Genomic DNA, 7251 nt, shown 5'->3' on the forward strand with positions numbered 1-7251 from the left:
TCCCATCAGCTGCATTACGTTGAAACTCAGAATATTCTTTTTCCATCGGGATAGGCAGAGCCCAAGGAGAAAAAAGACCATCAGATTCTCCTTACACTGCTTCTCAATGTGCAAATTTGTCCCTGGGATATAGGCCAAGTCTTGGCCCTCAACTCTGGGCACACTTGCTTCTAGGCTATGACTTAGAGATGCAAGAAGATGAGCAATGGGAGAAGGAGTTTCTTCAGTGAACATGAAAAGGATTGAAGAGCAAGGATCTTTAAAAGTGCCAGTTCCCTATCCCACCCCAGTCATCAGCTGGACAAAGCACAACAAACATCTCTGCCTCCATGCCCCCACCCCCTGCACATTCTTAGAAAGGTACTGTGTGTGACCCCTGGGACCAGCAGACCTGTCATAGACACACCCAGACCATGACCATGAACCCTACCAACTTCTGGGAACCCTGTTGTGACTGATGGTATTTAACTGTTCTTTGGTGATTGTGTGTTGAGAAGGGACGCTGAGGATAGCCAGGGCTCAATGGGCTCAGGTTTTCTGGGAAGTGGGCACAAACTCTGCATCTCATTTTTCCTGCAGATACTGTAAGAAGCCCAGACCTCACTTGGTTTACACAGTGGGCTCAGCTGCTGCCCCAACACAAGAGGGTAATTCCTTCAGCAGAGGTAGTAAGGCAGAGTCTTAAGTGTAGAGTAAACTCGCTTTCCCTTTTACCGACCTTATAAAAGATTGAGTAGGGAGTCCCCACCGTGGACCAGTGGATTAATAATCTGGCTTGTCTCTGTGGAGGCACTGGTTCAATCCCCAGCTGGGTGCATAGGGTTAAGGATCCAGCTTTGCAGGTCTGTCTTAGATTTCATCCCTGGCCCATGAATATGCTGCAGGTGCAGCTGAAAAAGATTGAGGGCCAAACTGGCTGAGTGGTCATTTTGTGACTCCTGGAATGACTGAACTTGGTATTTAGCAATTGTCTCTTCGAGAAAGGAAGTAACATTTTTTCAGAAGGAATACCTGTCACTGGGTAGCTCCATCCAGAACAGCCCTCAGGGTAATGTTAGGAATAGAACACACCTCCCTGAGGGAAGAATAAAAAAGAAAAGAAACAGGACTGAGTGTCTTTGCAGTGGCTAGGATTGCTGACGAGGTATGGGTTTGATCCCTGGTTCAAGAAATTCCATATGGAGTGGGTGTGGCAGAAAGAAAGAAAGGAAGAAAGCAGTTGACTCAGTTGGGATGCTGAATTACTGAACAACATTCTGCATAATTATTGGAGCAGGAAAGAAACGCCTGTGTTGTTTGCATCATTTCTTGCTTCAAAAGAAGAAAATCGGGAAAAAAAACAACAACAATGATAAAGACAGATGTAAAATTTCTGTTTCAAGACTCCTAATTGGCACTGATAGATTCCTATTAAATAAAAGATGTTTTCCAAAAAACAAAATAAAATCTTACTGCAAAAAATTGCAAAATTGCAAAGGAGGGGAGAAAAGTAACCTCAGATTTGTGGGAAATATCAATCTTCAAAGTCCATTATCCAAAGACCTTGTACATCAATACTTGATTTGAATTATGGACCTGGGTTGTACCTTCATTTACATGGTATTTCCCCAAGTAGCCAGATAATATCAATACCTTGCATTTATACGACGATCATCTTCCCAGATGGCTTCATTAAATTGTATGTTTTATGAGACCCACTTTCTGAAATGTGGTCATCTCTGAATGAGAATGATGCTCCCGGGGAACTTGGGGCAAGGGAAAAATCATGTTTTGCATTTATGCTGTCTTTCTATCAGTGATCATAAAAATCTTCAGTTAGCATTTCCTGAGCATCTGTGTGGGCAGAGCCTGAGACATGGCTCTGCATGGTAACATACGGAAGATGAAAAGGCGTGGTCCCAAACCTCCAATACCTCAGTCTCTATGAAGACCTATTTTTCTGTTTCACGAATGGGAAAACTTGAGGCCAGCGAAGTTGAGAGAATTGGCAGAGATCATATAGTATATTTTTCCAGAAATGGGTATCCTTATGTCCAAGTTCGGGTGTGAGTGGTTTTGATAATAACATCTAAAAATGTTTAAAATATTTCAAACATGCATATAAGTGGAAAGGTTAAAGCTTTGGTTTTACTTAAAAAAGAAAACACCAACCCCCAAAATGAAAAGGAGGAAAAGTCTCTTATGTTGTCAATATAGATTATAAATATTACTAAATATCTAGGACTGTGGTAATTGCTATAAGGGGACAAAGGAAAGGCAGGATTCCAACTTTGAAGAGTTTGGCTGACTTTAGAAGTAAACTACTGCCTATATGTGGTGATTTCAAGGAAATAGGAAACCTCACCTCTCATTTGTTGGCTTATTTCTCTACCTTATAAAATTGCATGTACCCTCAGGAGAAGTAACACATCAAGCCATGCCTAGCTCAATGTTTGGCACATGACAGTCCCTCCATAAAGACTATGAGAAATTACATTGTAGATAAATTTATCATAGCCTTTCTTGAGAACTTAGGTTTTAATGAGTTTGGAGGGGGTGTAGAGTGGTGAGTGGAGATGGTGGGAGTAATGAGGCAAAAATGGGAAGAAGAAATAGTCAAGAGTGAAAAGAAAGCAGAAAAGAGAGCCTGTGAGACTGGGAAGACCTTGTCTTCCTTATAATCTCTCTTGCAGACTGAGATTTGCAGTGTACTTCATATCTCGAGATATGGGGATATAAGATTATTATATTTAAAATACCTACAATTCATTCCTGTAGTGGCTCAGCAGGTTAAGGACCTGATGTTGTCTCTGTGAGGATGTGGGTACCATCCCTAGCCTTGCTCGGTGGGCATCACCATAAGCTGCAGTAAAGGTTGTAGATGTGGCTTGGATCCAGCATTGCTGTGGCTGTGGCACAGGCCTCAGCTCCAGCTCTGATTTGACCCCTGGCCCTGGAACTTCCAAATGCCACAAGTGTGGCCATAAAAAATAAAATAAGATAAAATAAAATAGAATAGAATAAAATAAAATACCTACAAGACTGGAGTTCTCTTATGGCACAGTGGGTTAAGGATCTGTCATTGTTACTGCAGCAGCTTGGGTGCTGCTATGGAGCACCTGAGATATGGGATCCATTGCCTGGGAACTTCTATAGGCAGAGGGTGCGGCCAGCCTCCCCCCCTCCGCCCCACAACCCAGCAAAAAACCCTCAAGATCATACATCATGGTAGAAACTGCAACTCTAATACTGATCTGCTTAGGAATTGGGGCAAGTCACTACCATTACCTGGGTCTTAGATATCCCATCTGTTAAATAAGAAGACAGACTAAATGATCTCTAAGATAATTTTCTATCTTTAGAATTCTGTTTTTCTATTTAAATAAGAATATGGGACCACTTAGAACAAGAAGTAAGGGAGTGATTGTTCTGATGCTTCCTGGGCTTGGTGAAGTAAAGGGATGATGTTAAAATCAAACATCTACTGACCCTTTCTTAATGTAGTAGTACCTACCAATACCTCAGTGTACTGATCAAAATATACTGGATTCTATATAGTCAACCTTAAAAGTGCTTAGCCAATTTCAGATGCATTGGGAATAATGCATGATTTATCTCTACTCCAGATTTCTGAGTATGTTTTCTTTCCTAAGCTGAGATCTTCTTCAGAGATGTCTAACTGGTGGTTCTCTCAGTTGGTAATAAAAATTTTAAATTGCTTAGTTAAAAACAAAACCGTTATCTATAAAATATTCTAAATTTCCAAAACTTTACCCATAAAAGAGAAGTGCTGGATTATAAATTAGAATTATAAGTGCTGAAAGAATTCAAAGAGTAGAATGATCATAATAGTCATAGGTAATCAAGAAAGCCTTCAGAGTAGAAATCGGGCTAACAGTTTGGCCTTGAGGACATTTAAGGCTGGAATTGTTGGAGTAGGAGGCTTTCTAGTTTTAAGAGTGTCTTAAAAAGAGCAGGACTTCCAAATGCTAAGGGTCTAAGGGCCATTCAGGTCCAAGATGAAGTTTTCATTGATCCATGACTACAAACAAAGTCAAAATTTGGAGTTAATAGATGCAAACTATTAAATTTAGAATGGATAAGCAATGAGGTCCTACTGTACAGCACAGGGAACTAAGTCCAATCTCTTGTGATAGGACATGGTAGAAGATATTGAGAAAAAGAATATATATATATACACATACATGACTGGGTCACTTTTCTGCACAGCAGAAATTGATACAAGATTGTAAATCAACTATACTTTAATAAAAAATAACACACATGAAGTAAAGGGCAATGTACTATGTCTGATAACTAAATCTAAGCAATTTAGAGGACTCTTCTTTGAGAGTGTCCTTTTAACACACCCTTTTATAAAATGATAGTGGTTGTGGATAACAGACACTTTTATTTTGTGAAGTAATGGTATCAAATTTAACATCCTAGTGATGGTCTTCCTTTCCTTTTGAAATTTTTCTGGCCCATGAAATCCAAATATCTGGACACCACAGGTTAGGTGGGCATTTCCTGACATGTGGCCTTTATTGTTGCCCTCCCCCACGTAGGTCAGGAGGTCAAGTGCAGCTTCCTAACAGGGGAAAGGACTGCTGTGTTTTAGGATTTTATTCCCTTGTGCCTGTGATATTGCTGTGGCAATAAAGACTGACCAGGTTTAGCCGTGATCTTGATGGAGTTAAGCTCGCTATGCTGGACCTAAGACATGGCCCAGGCCTTTCAGTGACACCCTAGAAAACACTGTCTACTTTGTTGACTTTTATTTTATTTTAGAGTTTCATGCCACGTTGGCAGCAGAAGGGCTGCCAGCGTGTTTACCGAAGTCCCACTTTGTACTGATTAAATAATAAAACTCTTTCACAACAGTTCCTCATTCCGTTCATGGAGAACACTTGATCCTTGATCTCTGGATTTTTACTTTGGTACAGGCATGCAGAATTCCTTCCTCAGAAGCCACTCTTGAGTATTTAAAGTGTTTCTTGACTCCAACACACAGGGTGGGACCACCCCTCTAAGCTACCAGGCAAACACTCATTTTCCTCTGGTGGAAACACATGTGGGGACACAGTGTTTTCATACAAAACTTGATGGCTTTCTGTTTCCCACGTTGCTCCCCTGTCTCCTAGCTTCTTTCTAAGTAGTACATATGAGGACATTTCAGTGGTGATCCTGGAGTGGAACTGTGAAAAGAGTTCATGAAATTTCTATATTTTCAGAGATGTTTTGTTATATATTTTAATATATTTTACTCTATATTTTAATAGATGACAAATGTTACATATTTTTTATCAGCTCACTATGATCTTTGAGCTCTAAAAAATTTTAGAAACACAAACTCTGATTTCCTGTTTCCCAATTCAAAAAAGGAAACCAAGACCCAGATTAGGTAGTGACTAGCTCAAGGTCACCCAGCTACTTAGCTGAAGTGCAAGGACTTGAGGTTGATCTAGTGCTCTCTCCAATACCCCATTGGAATTGAAATCATTGCAATAGCCACTGCCAAGTACTTAACAATGGATATTTGATGGTGGTCCTTTAAGTCTGTACCAGGGTGGTTTTCAGTTTTTCCCTTCATCAGCACAGGAAGGCAAGGACATTGCACGGACTCTAATATTTCATGCTTAGCTCTGGATTCCCTTGGTTTCATATTTCTGACTCTTCCCTCAGTTTCTTGTAGGGCTTTATGATTTAATTTAATTTCAGCTTATAGCTGGCTTTGGTACCCAGAAGAGTGGTAATTTTTCCTTTAAATTATTCACCCATGGGAGTCAGTGTTCTTAAAAAGTGAAGGGGGAGAACCCAGAAGCTTCGTCCCCTCAGAGGGATACACGACACACACAGACACCTCACTCACTTGTCCTCCCGCCACAATACCTTATCTCCTGTGCTCAGCCCTGGTTCCTATAATACCTTGTATTTCTGCAGAGCTTTTCACAGTCACAAATAAAGCAATTTACAGAGTATTTACACAGTGACTAGTGACTAATTATATACCTGCAAGTACTGCAATCATTCCGGACAAGCAGCATTTCTCTACATTATGTTCCCTGTAGGAAAATGTCTGAGTGTTATTCACAAAGAGAAACTTGGGGCAACAGTCTTGGCTCTGACATTCAATTGTTCAATGTAGGGCAGTTTATATAATCTAGGATGTACCTCTGGGCTGTGTAGGTTAGGTCTGAGCTAGAGGCTAGAAGGGTTACAAAAGAGAAGAATGGGTGATTATGACCCTAGTGGATCCTATGAAAATTGCTGATAAAACCAGGCAGAAACACATGCAACAACTCACAAAGAATACATGGTGTTATAAAGTCACCTGCCAGGGTATTTGGTACTGATTTACAGGTGCTATTTTATGCAGATGGAGGAGCTTGTTGTGGTTTTCAGGTAAAGGATTCGAGATGAGTAATATTAAGAGCTACCATTTAATGAGTACCCACCCTGTGCTAAATTCATCCACATGTATTCTTTCATTTAACCATACTGGCATTTAATCCCACCGACATCACATTTATCACATAAGATTTACTAAGAAGTAAATAATGTTCTCCATATTACCTGGATAGCTAGTTAGGGAGGATGGGAATTAAACCCAGGTCTGTCTGACTCTGAACCATGCCATTACACCTTCTTAACCCTAAGAGAGGGATAACAAGCATTCACAAGAAGCAAATATCTAGTGTGTATATGTGTGTAGGACGAAGTGGTTTATACAGACATAAGAGGAAAAGGACTGGTTACCATTCCATTTATAGGATAGTAAGGAAAGGAATCACATATTTTTAAAGTTTAGTTTTTACAATAGCCAAGACTTGGCAGCAACCTAAATGTCCATCAACAGATGAATAGATTAAGAAGATGTGGTACATATACACAATGGAATATGTATACTCAGCTATAAAAAAGAATGAAATAATGCCATGTGCAGCAACATGGATGGACCTAGAGATTATCATAATAAGTGAAGTTAGAGAATGACAAACAAATGATATCAAACACCGCATGATATTACTTACAGATGGAATTAAAAAAATGATACAAATGAACTTAGTTACAAAACAGAAACAGACTCAGAGACATAGAAAACAAACTTATGGTTACCAAAGATGGTGAGTCGGTGGGGGGGAGATATGGATTGGGGGTTTGGGATTGGCACATGCACTGTTGTATATGGAATTGATGGTCCATGGGGACCTGCTTTAAAGCACAGGGGACTCTACCCAATATCCTGTACTGTTCCAGTAAAATTAAAAA

This window comes from Phacochoerus africanus, chromosome 3, assembly GCF_016906955.1.
Source record: "Phacochoerus africanus isolate WHEZ1 chromosome 3, ROS_Pafr_v1, whole genome shotgun sequence".
Classification (NCBI taxonomy): domain Eukaryota; kingdom Metazoa; phylum Chordata; class Mammalia; order Artiodactyla; family Suidae; genus Phacochoerus; species Phacochoerus africanus.